This window comes from Symphalangus syndactylus, chromosome 8, assembly GCF_028878055.3.
Source record: "Symphalangus syndactylus isolate Jambi chromosome 8, NHGRI_mSymSyn1-v2.1_pri, whole genome shotgun sequence".
NCBI lineage: Eukaryota > Metazoa > Chordata > Mammalia > Primates > Hylobatidae > Symphalangus > Symphalangus syndactylus.
Window position 1 is genome coordinate 117,571,207 of NC_072430.2, and position 24,731 is coordinate 117,595,937.

At 35.6% G+C, this 24,731-nt stretch overlaps 1 protein-coding gene across 16 annotated transcripts in view; it reads right to left on the minus strand.

Moving 5' to 3' along the window:
• IKZF2 (IKAROS family zinc finger 2) overlaps positions 1-24,731 on the minus strand; it is a 156,444-nt gene that overhangs the window by 26,439 nt on the left and 105,274 nt on the right. The gene's annotated exons all lie outside the window — the stretch shown is intronic.

A 24,731-nucleotide genomic window follows, 5' to 3' on the forward strand; every position in this document is an offset into this window, starting at 1 on the left:
CATCCCACTCCTACCCCAGGTCCCAGTCAAAATTACTTTGCACCTACACTTCTGAGTCTTGTTTGTTGCTGTAATGGCCTCATATGATTTCTACCTCTTGAAATCCTCCACATCCTTCCACTTCCAACCTCCTTAACTCTGTTCCATTTTAAAGTGATCTTTCTCACTAAAGAACTATTCCTGTATTGACCCTCATGCTTAGAACACTTCCAACACTCTATCACTCTATCTTATATTATTTGTGACTTTTATACTGGTATTTACACACTAATTTTCATCTCCATGTTAGATCTTGACCTTTTTGAGAAATTATAACAATATCTTATGTATCTTTGTAACCTCCAAAGAGTTTAGCAGGGTGCTTTTCTCATAGAAAGAACTAATATGTGGAGTTTTTATGAATGATATCATTTCCAAACTCTTCAAATAGCTTTCTCTCATTAGTTTTTCTTAAATCTTTTTCTAATTTCAAATGTAAAATATTCATATAAAATTTTTTCAATCACCAGTAAAATCCATAATTATATCATTTAGAAATAACTGTCTTTGGTATTTCTGTATTATCCTCTTGTGTTTTTTTAATGCATGCAAAGATAAATTTTGGTATGAAAATGAGTTATTTTATACACTGTTATTTTATAACCTGCTTATTTTGCTGAACAATATATTTTGAACATTTCCCCATTATTATGAAATGATATTTTTGTTGCTGCTGTTAGGTAACATTTTCTCCCAGATTCTAGATTTATGGTAATGCTGAATTATTCAGTTTGCTTAGCATTCTGAGTCCTTTTATCACTTTAATGATTATTTTTCTTTTTACCATCGTTAGATATGCCCATAAAAAAAATCAAATAGTCCCAAGTGGCATTTAATGAAATACATAGTCTCTTCCCCATGCTGCCCTACCTGCCCCCAAGCAATCTAATCAAAATCCCAAAAAGCAACCATTTTCAGCTCCTTCTTCTGGTGATTATATTCATATTTCTAAATAATATATGGGTTATTTTTATTCATCAGGTTTAGAGATAATCTATTGCTTCTCTGTCCTGGTAGTTAAGGTTCAGCTCTCTTACAAACACCCTCTCAATTCTCACTTCTGTGGTCTTTCAATAGTTACATAATCATTTCTGATTAATAGTATAGAAATGGAAATTTCCAGTAGTCATAGAAATATTAATCATAACACACTATTTGGCTCAACAGTGATTACATTTCCTTTTCTGTGCAGCTCTTAATTTTTCCTAGAGTTAATAATTGTCTCACTTTTTATTTTGCTTGTGTTTCTGTATCCAGTGCCACTTACCCCCGCTCTGAGGTTCTCACACCTTACTGATAACTGTTCTAAACACTCAGAGTCCAAAACAACGTCATAGGTCCTTGCCAATCCCACTTTCCTCTTGCCTTCTCACAACCATTGGCATCCCTTTCTCCAGTTGGAACTGATGGTACCCTGGGTTTATTACAGAGTTGTTATCCAGAACTTTCCTTTGTCCCCCTCATGATTAGTCTTCTGCTGCCTGAATCCCATGTTTTCCTCTTTGTTGGGTTTAGAATTTCCAGGTTGAAAGTCATTTTCTCTTAACATTTTGAAGACTTTTTTTCACTGGGCTACTAACCTCTAAAGTTTCTTTTTAAAAGTATTATATAAATGTAGCTTTATATGTGGCCTGTTTGTCTGAAAGCTCTTAGTAACTTCAGTTTGTCCTTGATGTTCTGAAATTTCTGAAATATGAGTGTAGGTCTCTGGTCTAAATTCTCTAATTTGGATGTTTGTCCCTTACCTCTCAAGAAATATGTGTCTGTACTATATATAATAAGTATATACTATTTCACATATTGCAGAATATTTACATATATACAGATATAAAACATATAAATATATGTTTAACATCTATTCACATAATTACTGTAGTTGTCAAAAGTCTATGGCTATTTCAACTTCATTTTTATATATGGCATAAGAGTCTTAGACCATTTTTTTCAAAAATACAGGTATTCAGTTGTTCTAGACCCATTTATAGAAAATATTATCCTTTCCCCCCTTAAATTATCTCAGTACCTTTGTTGAAAATCAACTGATCAATTTGGGTTCTATTTCTGGACTCTTCCATTCCATTAACCTCTATGTCTATCCTTAAACCAACAGAGCAAGTCTTAGGAATAAATTTGGAATCAGCAGTGCAAGTCATCCAAATTTGCCTTTTGAAAATTATTTTGGCTATTTTAGGTCTACATTTCCAAACAAAGTTTGAAATCAGTCTGCCAATTTCTGTTAAAAAGCCTGTTGGGATTTTGACTGAAATTGCCTTGAACTGACAGACTCAATTTCAGGAGAAACCAACATCTTAACAATACTGAATCTTTTAACTCATGATAATGTCTCATCTCTGCATTTATTGAAGTCTTTATCTCAGCAATGTATTAGGATTTTAAGTGCACAGTTCTTACACATATTACTTAATTTAACTCTAAGTATTTCATACATTTTGGGATGTTATAATCAATGGCATTGCTTTCTAAATTCCAATGTCCAACTGTTCATCCCTAGCATATAGAAATACATTTGATTTATTCTCAGTATGTCAAAGAAATATTTGCATTACCATGTTTATTACATCATTTCACAATAGCCAAGATATGGAATCAACCTAAGTGTCCACATTTTCTTATTACACTCATCAAATGATGACCATCATGATAAGGAAGTTCTTTTCTACTCTGTTGCAGAGAATTTTTATAATATGTGAATGCTGAATTATGTCAAATACTTTTTCTGCAACTTTAAAGATAGACTAAAATCTTTTTTTAGTCTGTTAATATGGAAAATTACATTGAGTGATGTTTTTTCACCCAATGTTAAACCAACTTTAAATTCCTAAGATAAATCCCACTTGGTCATGATATATTATCCTTTTTATATATTCCAGATTCAATGTGTTAAAATTTTAAGGACTTTTGCATCTGCATCATGAAGAATATCGTTATGCAGTATTTTTTTTCTTGTAATGTCTGTGACTTTGGTGTCAGAGTAATGCTGAACATAATAATTTGTTTGGAGGCCTCCCTCCTCCCTTTTCCATTGTCTGGCAGAATTTGTTCCTTTAATGTTTTTCTTAAATTACATTTCCCTTAAATATTTAACAGAATTTACCAGTGAAGTCATCTGGAGTTTTCTTTGTGGGAAGGTTTTTAACTTCAATTTCAATTCCTAGAATAAATGTGGGCTATTCAGAGTGTGTATTTCTTCTTGAATGAGAGTCAATAATTTCTATGTTTTATTTCATCTAGCTGAATTTGACATAAAGTTGTTCACAATATCCCCACATTATGCTTCCAATGGCTACAGGATTTTTAGCGATTTCCGGTTTTTATTCTAGATGATGCCAAATTATGTCTTCTTTTAATATTGATTGATCTTGCTAGAGGTTTATCTGTTTTATTGATCTTTTCATATAATCAGCCTTCAATTTCACTTACTTACTAATGGGATGGTATGCCCAACAAGGCATACCATCCCATTAGTAAGTAACTGTGGCCATCTAAGGATGAAAAAACAAAACGAAACCCTGTTTTGGGTTTCAATTTATATATTATAATTTTCCCAAATGGATAAAAAGTTGTTAGGGCATAAATCATTATTAAGTTGTTTAGACCTTACTACTTAATAAAATGAAACTGTTCAGTATTACTTTTAGCCCTAAATGCACATTGACAAAATTATTAAGACACTACAGTTACAATGAACCAAGAAAGTTTGGGAAACACGGAGCTAGGTAATAAAATGTAATTTGCATTTCTTTTACACTTGCATTAGTGAAACTAAATATGAAACAAAAAAAACTATTAGCCATTTGTATGCTATCCTTTCAAATGATCTATTTCATGCCTTCACCTATTTTTAAATTATGGTCTTACTGCTTTTGTCTTCCTCATCAATTTGTTCGATCTCTGTGTATGTTAACGCCTTTGACTTATTTCTTGACTTACCTATTTGACTTATGCTTTTTTTGAGGTTTAGAGGTTTTATATTTTCTTGTGGTCAAAATTGTTGGTAGTTTCCCACGTTGTGATCTCTTTACTGTTTTAAGTTTTAAAATTCTGCCTGATACAGAATTTTTTAGAAATATCCACACCTGCTGTTTTTTTCGAAATCTTTAGAAGTCTTAATGACTCTAGGTTCCTTTTTTTTAATGAAATGATTAAGTGGGAAAAGAATATTTTAGAAAGGAAACAGATCCCTACCTGAAAAGTGAGATATCTTTCAAAGAAAATCTCTTTATATGAAATCATTTCAGGATAATTAGGTGTCTGTCAAAAATCATTACAGTAAAATAACTTTTATCTCTCTAAGGACAGTTTACTAAAGTAGTTGAGGGTGGGGGGATGAATGTTAAATGTTTAAACAAGTCTGTAAGACAGTATATTTAATGCAGATTTCTTAGAGATTTACAATGTACATGAGCATTATCAAAGGTTCTTTTGGATGTTTAGCTTCAATAACAAAAAAAGCAAACAAACAAAACTTATTTAACCCAATGTTTTCCAAAAAAAACTGTAAATATAGTAAAATTTTTTTTATTTTAGCAACTAGTAAATTTTGCAAGTAAATAATTTTTTGTGAACATACTGTGAAGAACACTGCATTATGACAATAAAAGAGGCACAAAAAGCCAGCATTAGTACCATTTTTCTTTTTTCTTTTTTTTTTTTGTTTGGTGAGACGGCATCTCGCTCTGTTGCCCAGGCTGGAGTGCAGGAGTGTAGTGGCGCCACCTCGGCTCACTGCAACCTCCACCTCCTGGGTTCAAATGATTCTCCAGCCTCAGCCTCCTGAGTAGCTGGGACTACAGGCATGCGCCACCACGTCTGGCTAATTTTTGTATTTTTAGTAGAGACAGGGTTTCACCACGTTGGCCAGGCTGGTCTCGAACTCCTGACCTCCAGTGATCCACCCGCCTCGGCCTCCCAAAGTGCTGGGATTACAGGCGTGAGTCACTGCGCCAGGCTGCGTTAATACTGTTTACTCTTCTTCAACAGGATATGCCAGGTGTTGAGCAAAGACATCTAGTTCCTTTAACATAAATTTCTTGAGCACCTCCAGTGTGCCACGTCCACATTCTAGGTGCTGTAGATACAGCATTGAACGAGACAAATGTCATTCTTGCATCCACAGAGCTGACATTATTAACCATCTAACTATTGCCGTTTGTTTTATAATGTAATAACAATGTTCAAAGTTAATTGAAAATCTTATACAGGACACAAACACCAGGAAAAATTTTATATAAAAAAGTATGTATAGGACCTTTAAAGTAAAATTACAGACATTTGAAAGCAAAAGAAAACTGCTTTTTATTGTTTCAGGGACTCTGGAAGAAAAATAGGCACAATTCAAACAAGAAAATGTCTTATGTAAGATTATTTTTATAAGAGTCTAAGTTGTTGGCATCTACTTTTCTATCACTTTAAGTTCACATGTTTCCTCAGATTTCTTGAACTTAACACCTAAAATAAGGAAGCAAAATGGGATTAACAAAACATACATTGTAACACTATTTTGGCAGTGTAACAGTTATGCTTCCCCAGCATTTCCTTATCACATAAAATATTTTATTGCTTATTTTTATCATTGCTAATAAAATAATTAAACAATAAACGGAAGTAGATGCTTAATCTCTCTAAATTTTTACACTTCTGTTAAAAATATATACATATCAATTGTTTATTCATACATGTATTTACCAGCTGCCTAAAATGTGACATATATAATCATAATAAAAAACATTATATTCAAAAACCATTTAACCCCTAGGGATGCTCACTTCTTTCCCTGTAAGTGTAACATAAATTATTTAACAGATTGGTTGATGAATTTAGGAAAAAGAGCTAGAGAAAGTATAAAGGTGCAAAAAGTTTTAATGTGGCCAGGAGAAGGTACAGTAAAATCTAAGACACAAGAGAAACAGCAGATATATTTGATACTGTTTCATTATTACAAATGTGCAAAATATTCATTATGGGGAATACAAAGTAAACAGAAAGGCTAGTAAGAATTTACTAGGCATACAGATTAAATGAATAATCCAAATTATATAGACTCTTGCTTTTAATGAGATTTCAATTAATCAAACTACTGGCATATCTTGGAGATATTGCAGGTTGAGTTCCAGCCCATCACAATAAAGAACATATCCTGATAAAGTGGGTCTCTCAGATAACAGTTATGTTTATATCATACCATAATCTATTAAGTGTGCAACAGAATTGTGTATAAAAACAATGTATATGCCTTAATTTTAAAAATACTTTGCTGCTAAAAAACGCTAAAGAGGCCAGGTGCAGTGGCTCACACCTGTAATACAAGCACTTTGGGAAGTGGAGGCAGGAGGATCACTAAAGCCCAGGAGTGCTAGACCAGCCTGGGCAACATGATGAAATCTCATCTCTATAAACAATATAAAATTAGCAAAATTAGCCAGGGTGTGGTAGCATGCACCAGTGGTCCCAGCTACTCGGGAGGCTGAGAGGCTGAGGTGGATCACTTGAGCCCAGACAGTCAAGGCTACAGCCAGTTGTGATTGCACCACTGCACTGCACATACATACATACACTGTAAAGATAATCTGAGCCTTCAGACTCATAATCTTTCTGGTGGAGGAGGGTGTTGCCTCGATGTCGATAGCTACTGATTGATAAGGCTGGTGGGTTGCTGAAGGCTGGGATGGATGTGGCACTTTCTTAATATAAGGCAACAATGAAGTTTGCCACATCAGTCAACACTTCCTTTCACAAAGGATTTCTCTGTCGCATGTGATGCTATTTGATACGATTTTACCCAGAGTAGAATTTCTTTCAAAATTGGATTCAACTCTCTCAAACTCTGCTACTGCTTTGTCAACTAAGTTTATGTAATATTCTAAATCCTCTGTTGTCATTTCAACAATATTCACAGGATCTGCACTAGAAGATTCGATCTCAAGAAACCACTTTCTTTGCTTATTGTAAGAAGCAACTCTTCATCCATTCACATTTTATAATGAGACTGCAGTAATTCAGTCACATCTTCAGGCTCCACTTCTAACTCTAGTTATGTTGCTGTTTCTACCACATCTGCAGTTCCTTTCTCCAATGAAGTCCTGAACCTCCTGAAAATCATCCACGAGGTTGAAATCAACTTCTTCCCAACTCCTGTTAATATCTTGACCTTCTCAGATGAATCACAAATGTTCTCAATGACATCTAGAATTCCGAATCCCTTCCAGAAGGTTTTCAGTTTACTTTGCCCACATCCATCACAGAAATCACTGTCTATGGCACCTCTAGCCTTATAAAATGTATGTCTTAAGTAATAAGTCTTGAAAGTTGAAATTACCCCTTGAACATGGACTGAAGAATATATGCTGTATTAACAGCCATGAAAACAACATTAATCTGCTTGTACATCTCCATCAGAAGTTTTGGGTGACAAGGTACATTGTCAATGAACTGTAATATTTTGAGAGGAATTTTTGTTTCTGAGCAGTGTCTAAACAATAGACTTAAATTATTCAGTAAACCATATTGTAAACAAATGTGCTGTCATCTAGACTTTGCTGTTCCATTTATAGAGCACAGGCAGAGTAGATTTAGCATAATTCTTAAGGACCTTAGAATTTTTGGAATGGTCAATGGGCACTGGCTTCAACTTTAAGTCACCAGCTGCATTGTCCTACCAAGAGAGTCAGCCTGTCCTTTGAAGCTTTTAACCCAGGCATTGACTTCTCCTCTCTAGATGGCGTCTTCTTCTAATAGAAGGCTGTTTTCTCTACACTGAAAATCTGCTATTTATCACAACCACCTTCATTAATTAGCTTAGCTAGTTCTTCTGGATGAATTACTGTAGCCTCTACATCAGCACTTGCTGCCTCACCTTGCACTTTTACGTTATAGAGATGGCTTCTTTTCTTAAACCTCATGAACCAACCTCTGCTAGCTTCCAGCTTTTCTTCTGCAGTTTCCTCACATCTCGTGGCCTTCAGAAAATTGAATATTGTTAGGGTCTTCCTCAGGATTAGGCTTTGATTTAAGAGAATGTTGTGGCTGGTTTGATCTTCTATCCAGACCACTGAAACTTTCTCCATAATCAGAAGTAAGGCAGTTTTGCTTTCTTATCACTTGTGTGTTCACTGGAGTAGCATTTTAAATTTTCTTCAATAACATTTCCTTTGCATTCACAACATGGCTGTTTGTCACAGGAGGCCTATCTTTTGGCATGTTTTGCCTGTTGACATACCTTCCTCACTAAGCCTCATCATTTCTAGCTTTTGATTTAAAGTGAGAAATGTGAGTCTTCCTTTCACTTGAACACTTAGAGGCCATTGTACAGTTATTAAGTAGCCTAATTTCAGTATTTTTGCATTTCAGGAATATAAAGGCCAGGTGAGGGACAGAGAGACAGAGAAACTGGCCAGTTGGTGGAGCAGTCAGAGCTTACACAACATTTATCAACACAAACATTTAAGTTTGCCAGCCTGTGTAGGTGTGGCTCGTGGTATCCTAAAACAGTTATAATAATAACAAGAAAGATCACAGATCATAAAACAGACATAATAATGAGCAAATGTTAAATATTGCAAGAATTATTAAAATGTGACAGAGAGACATGATGTGAGCATGTGTCATTGGAAAAATGGTATCAACCGACTTGCTTGGAATTAGGGTTACCACAAACTTTCAATTTGTAAAAAACGCAGTATCTGTGAAGTGCAATAAAGTAAGGCACAATAAAGGAAGTTATGCTTGTATTTCCTTTCATCTGACTTTCTATATTACAATAACTCAGGCTTATGAGTAAGCAAATAATTTGGATAGCAAACAGCTCCCAAAATAATCAGTTCAGAAGCAAATAGCTTGCTCTAACTTATGGAATATTCATATAAAGAATATGTATTTGTATATCCAGAATGTAGTTTCTTACTTGGATCTCAAATTCTAACCCTAATGCCAGTTGTGTGTGAAGCCTAGGTTAAGTTAAATTAGGAAATAGTTGCACCTAACTCACAGCATTTCTGTGAGTATGTATTTTTTTTAATCCATATGGAAAACTCAAGGTACTTAACACACAATAAATGCTCAATAAGTGGAAAATCTTTCTTTTTCCCTGTAGCAGTCATTCCCTGTAGAGTAGATACCTTCTAACATATTATATAATTTTTTAACTGATTCTTGCCCATCTCCCCTTATTAAAATGTAAGCTCCACAAAGACAGTCTTGCAGTCCACAATCTCACAGAGCTTACGTTCGAGTGAGGTGGGATGGCACAGACAACATGTGTATAAACTAGACACCAACATAACCACAGATTCTGATTCAAGCTTTTTATTAAGATAGAGATAGCAAAATAGAACTAAGGGGATGCTTCTGGTAGGTTGCTTATGGATGCCACTATTTTCAAAGAGATGACATTTAAGCTAACATCTGAAAGATAATAAGGCAACTGTGCCAAGATCTTGGGAAAACGCTGAAGGTGTTGACTTCTAGGATCATCCATTAGTTCAAAAACAGTAGGAAAGAATAAAGAAACCTCAGGTTGCAAAGAACCCAGAGTGAGGCGTAAAGTAGTAGAAGATCAGACAGGAGAAGTGGGCAGAACCACCAATGGCCATGATTAGTAGTTTGATTTTATTACAAAAGCAATGGAAAACCATTAAAATATTTTAAGAAGAGGAGTGACATGATTTAAATCAGATTTTAAAGTAACATTCTGGTTGCTATCTGGAGAATAGATTGGGAAGCAGGAGTATAGTGGCTGAGAGCAGAGACCCTAGATTCAGACAGACCAGAGCTTATATCTCAGCTTTCATGAGTATATTGGAAGTTGGATAAAATGTAAACATATAGTTATAATGGTATGATTTTTTTGCTATATCAGATCATAATTTTTAAAGTACTCTCACAAATATAATTTATACTATTGTTAGATTTATTTTGTTTTAAGCTGCTATATGTCTTCAAGCATCATGATAGATTTTTGTTTATAAGAGCATGATACGATTCTTGTTTTATTGTGCTGTGGGTGTGTATGTGTGTGTTTGAAATCTAATTCAATAATACATTTTTGCCAAACTGTGGAAAATAAAAGAAAAATAAGGTGAAAGTATAATCTGTATAAGCTGAGGAGGCATACATGTAATATGTAAAATGACAGACTGTGTGAGGACATTAGGTAACATCTCTTTCTTTAAACTTGACTCTACTTATCTGCAAAATAAGGCCCTTAAAATGATGTTTGTCACAAAATAAGAACTTATTAAATATACTCATAATTTTTAATTTTTGTAATAGACTAATACTTATCATGTACTAGGAAACATACTCAACCACCATTAACCTCCATGAATCTTTAAAACCTTTCTAGTTAATATAAGAATATTCAAATAAAATAATCTGTCCATTAACTAATTCATTCTATCAATATGGTATATAAGGGATGAAGATGCAAAACAGAATAAGCTCTCTTCTTTGGGATGCTGAATCTAGGACCTTTTATTCTTATCCAGATGCTTATAATCATTATCATCATATTTCTATACAATTTAAAAGGACTCCACTCTGCTAGATTTATGATACCTTACATAAAATTTCAATTGTATTCTAAATATATTTTACATGCTTATGATGAACGATACTTGGTTTTTATCTTTCTTATTTGTCTGATTTTCTACCATTTGAGAGTTTCCTTACAGTATTTGGCAAGATAGTATAGGCTGTGGATGAACAGGTTTCTTTGACTCACATACACAGATCAAGTAGGAAAACTTGAAAGAAATGGTAAAGGTTAGGTTAGAAAAAAATATCCAAACAAAACACACCACACACACACATACAAGTCCCAGTGTGTCATGCCCTTCTGGATACTAGGTGAGTAATAAAGTTTGCATGCAGCCTCTCCACTTCTGTTGTGGAGTTCCAAACTTGCCAGGCCTGCAGACTCATGGTGTGGAGGGGAAAATGTGAAATGGCCAAAGTTAAGACTGTCCACACTAAATCCATGCAGGGTACAAAACTGTGGTAGCAAGCTTTGGAATGAGGACAGTGTAGATTATTTAGAACAATGAGAAAGCACCCAAGAATCTTGTCCATTTCTTTAGAACTCCTGAAATTAAAGGAGGAAGGAAAGCTTCCTACAGTAAATTGATCTTCTAAATGACTTGCACCAAAGTGAAAAGAGCTACATAGAATTATAAAAGAAAGGCTTATTAATTCCTTCTAGAAATAGGGTCTGAAAGAAGCATGACTACTACAATTCATAAAAGATGAGATTGTATATGCTATTACAAGTTTTACTTTCTTTTATATGAAACATATAATGAAGAGTAGATACATAATGATTATTGTTCTAGGGTAGGGGGAAAGAGGTGTTCTACTCAAATGGGCTGTCTTACAGCTGGCCTGACTGAAAGTGGCTTTTACCTTCTGGGTAAATTTCAATGAGTAGGACCCCAAGTGTGTGTTTTAAGAGTCAAGAATGAAAATCTTAATCCCATCTACTTTCTTCCTGTTTATTGCAAAGCATACAGTGAGGCACCAAGGGCATCAGTATCAGAATTTGATGGATGAAATCAGCACAGCACAGTTATGCAAATCATGTGTGCAACTGACACTGCTTGTGTAATTATCATTATAATCCACCTCTATCAGTCACCTCCAGGAAGGAAAGGAGGGGCTGAGGGTGGGGAAAGTTCACACTCGGGAGATCACCCAGAAAGTGGGCCAGGTGCCAGGTCTACAATCAGTTTAAAACAGTTCCTTCTCATGAGAAGCCTGCAGGACAAATTATACTACATTTAATGCACCATCACTATTATGAATGAGCTGCACTGGATTCAATTTGTAAACCAGCATAATTTAATTCCATGTGTCTATCCTTAAAAAAAAAAAAAAAGTCATGGTGGCCTTTTTTTTCTTTTTTTTTTCTTTTTTGAGATAGAGTCTCACTCTGTCGCCCAGGCTGGAGTGCAGTGGTAGGATCTCTGTTGACTACAAGCTCCACCTCCCAGATTCAAGCCATTCTCCTGCCTCAGCTCCCTTAGCTGGGACTACAGGCGCCTGCCACTACGCCCAGCTAATTTTTTGTATTTTGAGTAGAGACGGGGTTTCACCGTGTTAGCCAGGATGGTCTCGATCTCCTGACCTCATGATCCGCCCATCTTGGCCTCCCAAAGTGCTGAGACTACAGGCGTGAGCCACCGCGTCTGGCTGGTCTGGTTTTAAAATAATGTGAATATGAAAACAACTGATTATCATAATCTTCTGGCCAAGTACCTAATTTTCAGAAATTTTTCAATCATTCCACAAAACTATCAGTACTATTAATATCCAAAGGTGTATAACTTGCAGCTATCCCATCTTATACAAAACATTTTGCATGATACATACACTGAAGAAAGTTATTTATGTACTTTTTTTCTGGAAGTCATTACAAAAAAAAAGTGAAGTAATGTGGAAGCAAATGGATGAAGGATTGAGGGAAAAAGACTTATAAGAAAGACAAGAAAGAGCAGACCACAACACTCAAAAGAAGAGGGGAAGATAATTTAAATAAAACAAAATAGAAACTGGTGTATTATAAAAGAGAGTAAGTGATGACAAATGCTACAGTACATTAGAAAATACTTTAGCTTATGAAATCACTGATCAGTTGTCCATTTAAAGAAACGATGTGCTTGTGATAATAAATTCCTTAGTAAGAGATGACAATGCGTTTAAGGGTATACTACTCTCGTGACAAATTAAGAGACTATTTCTATGAGATTTACAACTAGAGCAACTAACATTATGTTGTTTCTTTAAACAATATGGTCAAAGATGAGCTCCATCTTGATCCAAGCCACATGGTAATTTTTTATTTTATCTTTAAGAAATTTGAAGATGTGAAGAAGACCATCTTGTCTTACCAGTTTCTCCGAGGGCATGTAGCATATACCTTAAAAATGCATGTTAGTTCAAAATTCTATTAAAGATAAATGTGCAAATATATTTAAACATAGGATGAGTCATAATACTTTACAGGAATCTTCTCATAATAGGTAAAGGCATAAGTGAACAAAATATAAACTAGGCTATTTAATTGGGATTTTTAAAAGTCAATATTAGGAACTAATATAAACATTCAATATTTCTGAACTATTTTTGTGGATAAAATATAGTCCTTGGAACTACAGGGACTTGAAAAATAAAGATAGTCCATATATATATATATATATATATATATATACTAAAAATGTTTTTTAGTTGGGAGGAAGTTGTTTTAACAGATGGGGATTTATATGGTACATCTGGTCCAGTTCCCTTTTATGGAACAGAATAGCTTTTTTTTTTTTTTTTTTTTTTTTGAGACAGAGTCTCACTCTATCGCCCAGGCTGGAGTGCAGTGGCGCAATCTGGGCTCACCGCAAGCTCCGCCTCCTGGGTCACGCCATTCTCCTGCCTCAGCCTCTCCAAGTAGCTGGGACTACAGGTGCCCGCCACCACGCCTGGCTAATTTTTTTTTGTATTTTTTAGTAGAGAGCAGAATAGCTTTAAACTGACAATTAGACATAAACAACAAACTTCATAAGCTGAAAATTGTCAAACACTGAATAGGTCACAAAGTAGTGTTGGAAAAATCAACATTCCTAAAGTGTTTGGAAGTAAGATAGATATATGTTCAGAATAGTTTAGGCATATCAACCCTAAGTCAAAAAAACTTTGACATTGTAAGATTCCTCAAATCTCTCTTACTCCAAAATTATGCGATACAGATAACTAATTTTACAAAGTAGTTATTTTTAAGTGATATACACAAATAAATAATTATATGCTCAATGCTGGTTCAATTGAAAGCTAAGGTTTTACTTAGAATTTAATAGCATTATTGAAAATATGAAATAATTATTTTCTTAAAATCAGGATGAACAAAAATATTAGAAAACAATTCCTTTACTTATTTTCTTAAGGACATTTTACTTATAAATCTTTGAAAAATAACTTAGTTTTAGAACAAGTATCTTAAATATATGGTACTCTTAATAAGTATTTGGCTTTTTTAGAATATAAGAGACAATGAATAAATGTCTTTGGGAAATTAAGATTTTTAATTTTCAAAGGTATTTGGACGATTCCGTTTTTGAGCAATAAATAATTTTCATAGTAATCTGAACCAGTATAATTCTATAGCCAAAATTGAATTTTTCATCTGGCATAAAAATATTTTGAGACCCTATGAGACGCATTCTGTTTTTTTAACTTTTATTTTAAGTTCAGGGGTACATGTGCAGGTTTGTTATATAGGTAAACTTGTGTCATGGGTTTTTTTTTTTTTGTATAAATTATTTCGTCATCCAGGTATTAAGGCTAGTACCATTAGTTATTTTCTCCTGATTCTCTCCTTCGTCCAACCCTCTACTCTCCAATAGGCCCCAGTATGTGTTGTTTCCCTCTATGGAGACACATTCTTACTCATCATTTTTCTCTTTATAATTTATAAAAAGAAATGTTTAACACATATATATGTTTCTCATATGTTAAAATTATACACTCTTCTGTTTTAAACCTTTAATTTGGGTACAGCATAAGAGTATATACAAAATATACCTGAAATGCTAATTAGAAAAAGTATGTAATTCTATTTCCTCCTAGAATTTTTAAAATAACAAGTATGCTAAATATTATTTTGACAATAGGGGTCCAGGGCTTAATTTAAACACTATTTCCCTCAGAGTATTAGACACAATCAAGAAAGTAAAAGGTGTAATATATATAATGTACAAAGTATAGTAATCAAATTTATAAGAATGAAAGAACTATAATCACCTGTAAAACTGAAAAATCTGAGACAAAACTAATAAAAATCATTTTTCTAGCAGAAGCATTGATTCATCATTAAATAGTCACTTAAGGGCGGGCACAGTGGCTCACGCCTGTAATCCCAGCACTTTGGGAGGTTGAGGCAGGCGAATCACCTGAGGTCAGAAGTTCAAGACCATCCTGGCCAACATGGTGAAACCCTATCTCTACTAAAAATACAAAAATTAGCTGGGAGTGGTGGTGCGTGCCTGTAATTCCTGCTACTTGGGAGGCTGAGGCAGGAGAACCACTTGAACCCAGGAGGCAGAGGTTGCAGTGAGCCAAGATCACGCCACTGTACTCCAGCCTGGGCCACAGAGTGAGACCCTGTGTCAAAAAAAAAAAAAAAAGTCACCTAAATACTATGTTAAAAGTTTACATAAAGCAAAGTAGATGATTTGTATAGTAAATCTCAAGATTACTGAATAGCAAGAGTTTCAAGTATAGACTAATACCTTTTATTTTCCTATAATTTTATGTAATGTATCTCTGGGACATGTTTTTAAAAGTGCAGTTCACTTTCTCAGTGGGCTACTAACTTGACTGTAATCTTTTTTTTGGTCGGGGGATGGACTCTCGCTCTGTTGCCCAGGCTGGAGTGCAGTGGGGCAATCTCGGCTCACTGCAACCTCCACCTCCCAGGTTCAAGCAATTCTCCTGCCTCAGCCTCTGAAGTAGCTGGGACTACAGGCGTGTGCTATCACACCCAGATAATTTTTTGTATTTTTAGTAGAAACAGGGTTTCACCATGTTAGCCAGGATGGTCTTGATCTCTTGACCTCATGATCCGCCCGGCTCGGCCTCCCAAAGTGTTAGGATTACAGGTGTGAGCCACCGCACCCAGCCACAATTGACTGTAATCTTTAGCTAATCTTTGTTCATAAAACATTTCAATTATTTGTCTCCCCTTTCCCTCTTCTCCTTCTCCTTCTTAAAATGTCATTTACATTTCACATAAAAAAGTTACTATTTTTTTCTTTCTTAGACACTTCAAGGCTATCAGATGTAGGATATCAGACAGTAGTAGACAAGAAATATTGGCACTATGAAGACTTAATATAAACCTTAAGATGTTAATTCAGTTTCATGCAAACTTATTTTAAAATAAACTAGGGCAAAATACTAAAAAAAAAAAAAAAAAAAAAAAAAAAGGAAGTAATTTGGAGGGAGTGGAGACTACTCTTTAAGGTGTGGTAGTAGTGACTGATTAGCAAAATCCAGGGAGAAAAGATAACACATTGTAGTTTGCATCGTATAATAGCAGCACCACGAGATTTAAAGAGCAAATTAAGTGACTTGACAACCTCCCATAGCTAATTTGCAGCAAGGCCACCCTAAAACCCACATGTCTTGATCTCCTGACTTCTGGACAGTACATTTTTTTTTTTTCAATCATCAGGAGTTACTTCAGTAGAGTTAAAGCTTTATAGAATAAACATACGAGCTGTGTCATTTATCCCTTAGCAGGGTGGTGGTGAGCACAAATTGTGGAGTTTGCTGCCTTAGTTTAAATCCAGGGTCTGCCTGTGTGACTTCTTTACTGCCTCAGTGTACAATAGGAATAACCAAAGCGAGAGTTTCTCATAATGAACCTGCCTCTTCATTCTCTTTGTAAAACATACTAATGGATAACCAAAAACACTGAATTCTTGGAGCTCATAGGTTCTTCTTTGGTATGTCCGAGTATACTTCTAGCAGTTGAGCTGTATGTATAGTCACTAAGAGTCAGGTATGACTGTAGCAAAACCTATTTATGCTGTTTACCTGCTATAATTATTTCCAACGAAATAATTACAAAAAGAATACTGTTTCTATGAAACTAAATTTTACCACTTTGAAAAGAGTCAATAAAGATAAGCTGATAAAATATTTCTAAAGAAATGAATGTGGGCAAAAATAATCATAAAAATTAGTGAAAAAATCTTTAAAAATGAATAGAAGTCTGATTGCTTCACAGGATCTTTAAGTTCTTAAAGACACTGAAAATGTAACTAAAGATGATGTGTCATGGGTATGGTTTAGGCCAGAAAAATTACATGCTATTCAACAACCAGATTTCTCACTGAAAGAAAAGAGAAATTAAATAAAAAGATAAATAATAAAATATATATTATATTTATATATTTTAAAGTAAAAACTTTTCAAAAATGCATTTTCCATGTTACTAGACTTACTGCTATTAAGCTACAATCTCTTTTTGCTTATGTTAGATAAAAAGGTTTTTTATTAAAGAAACCATGGAAAATGCTTAGTATAGTGTCTACTGTCTAGGGAAAGCCCAAGAAATTCCAGATAAATAACCTACCAGGCCTATGCAATAAAAACCAAGACCCTACTTGGTGTCCTCTAGAGGACAAGAAGAGTTCCTAAGCAGAAAATACCACCTTGTACAGGGATCATGCAAGGTAAATGAAACACACACACACACACACACATACATGCACCCCTAGTATTTACTTAATACATATTGTATTCCAGATATTTTTCAAAGTATTTTTCATTTCTTAAACTGTAACATCTATCACAGTAACGTATTCATGCACATCAATGCTGGGCTTATTGTTACCAACCTACTAAATGAAAATCAAGATGAGAAATTTTTAAGTCTACAATATAGGAAGCAGAAATGTGGTATTAATATCCAATATGATAAATAACAATACAATAAAACAATGGACAGTTATTACTCAGAGGAAAAAGGGAGGCAAATACTTTCTACCAATAATAATAGTCATAAAAACAGAGATTAGTCCTTTGGGTATATACCCAGTAATGGGATGGCTGGGTCAAATGGTATTTCTAGTTCTAGATCCTTGAGGAATCGCCACACTGACTTCCACAATGGTTGAACTAGTTTACAGTCCCACCAACAGTGTAAAAGTGTTCCTATTTCTCCACATCCTCTCCAGCACCTGTTGTTTCCTGATTTTTTAATGATGGCCATTCTAACTGGTGTGAGATGGTATCTCACTGTGGTTTTGATTTGCATTTCTCTGATGGCCAGTGATGAGGAGCATTTCTTCATGTGTTTTTTGGCTGCATAAATGTCTTCTTTTGAGAAGTGTCTGTTCATGTCCTCTGCCCACTTTTTGATGGGGTTGTTTGTTTTTTTCTTGTAAATTTGTTTGAGTTCATTGTAGATTCTGGATATTAGCCCTTTGTCAGATGAGTAGGTTGCAAAAATTTTCTCCCATTCTGTAGGTTGCCTGTTCACTCTGATGATAGTTTCTTTTGCTGTGCAGAAGCTCTTTAGTTTAATGAGATCCCATTTGTCGATTTTGGCTTTTGTTGCCATTGCTTTTGGTGTTTTAGACATGAAGTCCTTGCCCACGCCTATGTCCTGAATGGTATTGCCTAGGTTTTCTTGTAGGATTTTAATGGTTTTAGGTCTAACATATAAGTCTTTAATCCATCTTGAATTAATTTTTGTATAAGGTGTAAGGAAGGGATCCAGTTGCAGCTTTCTATATATGGCTAGCCAGTTTTCCCAGCACCATTTATTAAATAGGGAATCCTTTCCCCATTTCTTGTTTTTGTCAGGTTTGTCAAAGATCAGATAGTTGTAGCTATGCGGCATCATTTCTGAGGGCCCTGTTCTATAAAAAGACACATGCACACGTATGTTTATTGCGGCACTATTCACAATAGCAAAGACTTGGAACCAACCCAAATGTCCGACAACGATAGACTGGATTAAGAAAATGTGGCACATATACACCATGGAATACTATGCAGCCATAAAAAATGATGAGTTCGTGTCCTTTGTAGGGACATGGATGAAACTGGAAAACATCATTCTCAGTAAACTATCGCAAGGACAAAAAACCAAACACCGCATGTTCTCACTCATAGGTGGGAATTGAACAATGAGAACTCATGGACACAGGAAGGGGAACATCATGCTCCGGGGACTGTTGTGGGGTGGGGGGAGGGGGGAGGGACAGCATTAGGAGATACACCTAATGCTAAATGACGAGTTAATGGGGGCAGGAAATCAACATGGCACATGGATACATATGTAACAAACCTGCACATTGTGCACATGTACCCTAAAACCCTAAAGTATAAAAAAAAAAAAAAAAAAAAAAAACAGAGATTAAATTTAAAATGATTATATTCCCCTTAATACTCTATATCAGCAGTTCCCAACCTTTTCAACACCAGGGACCAGTTTCATGGAAGATAATTTTTCCACAAATGACAGGTGGTGGAGGAATGATTTCAGAATGAAACTATTCCACCTCAGATGATCAGGCATTAGATTCTCATAAGGAGCACACAAAGTAGGTCCCTTGCATACGCAATTCACAACAGGGTGCGTGCCTATGAGAATCTAATGCTGCCACTGATCTGACAGGAGGAGGACCTTGGGCAGTAATGCTTGCTCACCGCTGCTCACCTCCTGCTTTGTGGCTCAATTTGTAAGAGGCCACCCACTGACTGGTACTGGTCTGCAGCCAGGAGGTTGAGGACCCTTGCTCTATACTAGTAATTTTAAGCACTAGTTCTTAAATTTTAGTTAATCTGTGGCACATTCTCTGTTTGGCTGCCATAGCCATTTTCCACACTTCTTTGCTCTGCTCCTGCAAAAGCTAATTTTTATTGGCTTTAATCAATAGGCTCCCTTCTCCTCTGGCTTCTGGTTAAGTTTAGTCAATGTGAGGCACCAGTAAGAGACTGAAGGGTGGAAAGAGTGAGGTCAGGGTGTTTATTCCCCAAGTCACAGGTTAGCAAAGGCTACATTCTTCTATTGAAGGTCAGTGCTCAAGACCCTTTCCTATTTCTCTTAATTCCAGTGACCTCTAGATCCCCATTCTCTTTCAGGCTAGAGCTAGTAAATGGCTTCCTACTATTGTAAACCCCACCATCTTTTTGTAGACTACGCTTATTCCTAACCATTCTTTTGTGAATATTTGTCTTTCATGCATGTCCCCAAATTTTCCCCACTTGAGTGTCTTAATGTTTTCTTGTCAGGATCCTGACTGATAAAGAGTTACTGACATCAGAAATGGCCCAAAGCTCCAGTCAAAATGGAATTCAAGGATAGCAGGATAGCCTCCTTACTAGGGAGTTAATGGGACAGTAGTGATCCAAGGCATGTGCTGGCAAGATGATTATTCATATTGTCACTGGTGGTAGCATGGAAGTATGTATGACGCAGGGTAAAGCTTTGGGATCTGTGGCATTACTTGCTAAAGCAGCAATGGTAGTGTGTAAAGATTACAGCATGATATGGCTGATGGCCAAAGGTGAAAGACAAACTGAGTGCCTTGAATACTCAAGTCAGAATACAGGCAAAATACAAGAAAGTTTATGTCAGCTTTAAAAGGGTCCCTTATCCACTTAAGCCTCAGGGCAAATAAGGCTGAAGACCAACTCCAGAATCTGATTTGAAGGGTTATAGCATTGCAATGCTAAATACAATGGACAATACTAAGACCCTTAGTTTTTGGTAGTGGAGCAATGATGAGAAAGCAGAGAAACATGGGATGGTAGTATCATCTCCCTCCCCCTCAACAACTTCATTGAGGTATAATTAATATACATAAAACTGTAGTAAAAAAACAAGAAAAATAAAAAATATTATTTCAACATGCAGCACTAGCCATATTTAGGTGTTTAGTAACCACATGAGGCTAGTGGCTACCATATTGGACAGCACAGCCCTACAACTATCACCTCTCCCAAGACAGCAAACTAAAAGAAATAATAATTCTATGGATGAATAACAGACATTAGTGAAACCATCAGAAAACTGAAAGATGTTAGGGGTGATAATTCATACTATACACCCATTTAAACTGTTTATTAGGCTAATGCATAGCATTGATGCAGACTTAATCATTTCATAATGCTAACTGTAGATGCAGTTTTAGCTGTACAATCTTTACTGGAGCATATTAATATAGTCACCAACACTAGGTATGAAGCAATGAACTTGATTTCTGTTTAAGGTAATTTGTATAACAAAGATAATCAGAATCAGTTTTTTCCCTTCACACTACAGGAGCAACATACTTTTACTCTCTTACCTTAAGGCTAGGTCAACTCTACTCCCTTTGTCATAACATAGTCTAGAGAAATCTTGTCCATCTTGACATCAAGCTGGAATATTATATTCATGACATTACACGGATTGAACTTGGGAGGAGGATATAGTAAATACCTGAGATGCCTCAGTAAGAGATACATGCTATAGAATAGGAGATAAACTCCAACAAAGTTCAGGGACTTTAAGCATTGGTAAAATTTTATAGGCCACTGATCTGGGCATGCTGAAATAGATCCTCCATCGTAAGTGAGAAATTGCTGCACCCTGCACCTTCCTTCACGAAAATGAAGCACAAAATGTGGTGCCCTCTCTAGATTTTAGAAGCAACATAGACCATATTTGGGTATACTTCTGTGGTGCATATACTAGGTAACCCACAGGCTGTCGATTTTGAGAGCAGCCTGGGGCAAGAAAAGGATCTACATCATATCCTGCCATGATGAAAGCTCTCTCAACTTTTGACTCTAAGATTCAGCAGATGCGATGATTTTTGGAAATGTCTGTGGCAAATGGAGATGCTGTATGACATCTCTGCCAATGGAAGCCTCAGTGTGTAGGTCCCTTGTGGTTTTATAGTAAAGACATGCAATTTTCTAACAATAACTAATCTCCATTTGAAAAGCCGCTCCTTACTTGCTAATGAACTTTGGTTAAGACTGTGTACCAGGCCACAGGACTCTGAATGACAATGTAGCCCAAACCGTGCATCATGAACTAGGTGTTATCTAATTCAACATATCAAAAATGTACACAACAGCATTTCCTTGGTATATTTTCCTTCCCTGCAGCCTTCTTATGCTAGTTGAGGAAGCCCAAGTATACTGTATGAGCAAGTAGCTCAGAGGTCCCTGCTACTACTGCTTCTCAGTCTTTTTGCTTCAACCCGTATGTATGGCCTCATGGGGTATTCTCAGTGACTAGTTGATGAGGATGAAACAGTATGGATCTGGTTTGTAAATAGAGTGTCTGGAATTCAATACCAGCTGTGACTATGGTGTTAACAGGTCCACTTAAGGGAGAGGGCCCTGAAATACAGTGGCTATCCCTCCAGCAGCCAGAATTTCATTCAGCTAGTACATTTAACTGTACACTTTGCATGGAAGAAGAGATAGTTGAGGTAATGATATATGGCATGGCCATATGGTCAAGGACTTCAAAGAACAAAAGTGGACGACTGGTGACAGAAGGTCTAGGGGAGAGTTATGAGGATGTATCCTTCAGAATTGGTACAAAATGTAATGATATGGTATTCTATGTAAATTCTCTCTAGAGGGCATTCACTGTAGTGAAGGCTCTTAGTAATCTGGAGGGGGTAATCTCATGAATCTCAGACTCTTTACCAGGCTTACCTCATACTTTCTCAATGGGCCAATGTACAAAGTGACAATGGGAGTAGGGACACAGAAACTGAACAGATTCAATTACATGGACTTCCTCTTCTCTATGACTGATTTAACTACCACCACTGCTGAACTCACAATTTTCCAATGCTGAGGCCCTGATATGGCACCATTCCTGAGGGAGATCAACCAAGCAAGTAGTGGCAGGCAGGTTACATTTGACTCTTTCCAACATGGAGGAGGCAGAAATATATCCTAATAGGATGTGCCTTCCCCTTCTCTTCAATATTTTTGCAAGCTCCCTCAAGTATGGATTTAACAGAATGCCTTACCAATTACCCTGGTATTCCTTGCTACACTGCCTTCAACCAGGAAACTCCTTTTTATGGCAAGACAAATACAATTGGTGCAAATCTAGAGAATGCATGGGTCATACCCCATGTATCACCACCCAGAATCAGCTGTCTACATGGAGTGGTGAAATGGCCTACCAAAGGAGTGGTTCATGTACGGTTGCCAGCTGGGAGGAGTTTGGGTGTGTTCTACAGGATATTATATATGGCCAACATCATCTCCTCCATAGCCAGAAGGCATGAGTCTGAGAACAAAGAGGTTAAGGTAGAGGTGGCCACTCTAATAACATCAAATAACCCATTTAAAGGCTTTTTACTCTGTGTCCTGAAACCTTCAGATTGGTGGTTTTGGAGATCTCTCAGTTCCCAAAAGAAGAATGTTTTCTCCAGGTTTCAGAGATCTGGTCCTGTTGTATTGGAAGCTGAGAACACTCACCACCTATTTTGGGCATGTCAAGCTGCTAAACAAACAGGGACTGGCTTATAATTTTTCCAGACTACCAGAATGATTTGGAGCTGTTGCTGTACAATGAGGACAAGAAGAACTATGCTTGGATCTCAGGGGATTTACTGGGGCATCTCTTTAGAAATACTAATCTAATAATTTTGGTTATTGAAAAATTATAGTAATATAAGAAAGGCAGGACCACTGAAGACTCAGAACCTATAAAATTTTAGTCACCTATCAGATAAAGAATCTTATTTAGCCGATGTGCTAAACAGAGTAAGAGTAAGGGGAAGATGTATTTGAGTGGAAGAAGAACACTATAATGATCAATTTTGAGCTTTCTGACAAATTAGAGAAGCAAAAACTGTAGCAACTCTGTTTTATGTTCTATTATGAAGAACATTAGGGATGGCTAGTATTTTAGATTCCAATTGGAAGCATGATTGAATTGGTATCAGCTCTTGGTGATGCAGTAGCTGGATGCCCCCTCTCCAATAGTGACTCCATTAAACTCTTTTGAATTACCCAATTTGAATATATCTATTTATATATCTGCAAAAATCGTAACTTGATATACTAAATTGCAAAATGAGCACGATGGCAGTGAGAAGGACCATGTCTTTATTTATGAAGACAGAAAACAATATGTACACACAAAACCATGATATTAAAAACAACATGATTTCAATAAAAATAAGATGGATGTTTAAAGTTATTTATTACATGAAGTTGAGGCAAAACTATATGTTCACGAAGATCTATTTGTTATATAATCTTTGGACAACTCAATAATAATTTAACTCTGGCTAGAGTACATAACAAGCTAAAGGAAATGCCTATCATGTCCTAAAAGTATTTTTCAATAAAGAACTTTTCGTAATAAAACACTGCTTTAAGATATAATTTTGATAGCACAATTTTAAAATAAAACATAAAATGTTGTAGTTGGAAGTAAGTGAATTCCTTTAACTCAGGGAGGAAAGAAAAATATATAGCTAAAATATTTTGTTTTCGTGTTTGCTTTAATTTTTTTGTAACTGCCCCGAATTTAAGAGTCAATGTTTAAAATAGTTTTACACAATTCACATGCATGTTTAAAAACTTAGTACAGCCTTAAGGATAAAAAGGAAAAATGTAAAGAGAGATAATACAGTAAGCATTATCTCACAACCTCAGCACTCTCCAATACGATTTGTCAATGTAGATTAAAATATCACTTCCATCATATCTTCATATTAAAATTAAAATGTAGTATGTCATTATGAACAGAAGAAACAAATAAAACTGGCTTGAGAGTATTCTATATTAATTTTCCACCTTTAACTTCTTGGTTATGAAAATTTATGCTAAAAGTCAAATGAGATTCATTTGGATTTCTGATCATTCTTTTCTCTTTTATGTGTTATATTCTGGCATTTCTTAAAAACATTAAATTTATTTTTTCTTTTATTCCCAAGAACTTGTCATATTCTACTTTTTTTTAATGATTTATGAAACACAGCAAAGTTTCAGAGTACCCAATGACTATAGTTTGAGAGCTAAAGATACAAGGAGAGTTAAAATTAGAATATAAAATACAAGAAAAGCCAATTTTCTGAGTATATTTTCAAGTTTAAAAGAAACAATTTTATTTTCCACAGAGATCCCAGCCTCAGCACTGTATCAGTCAA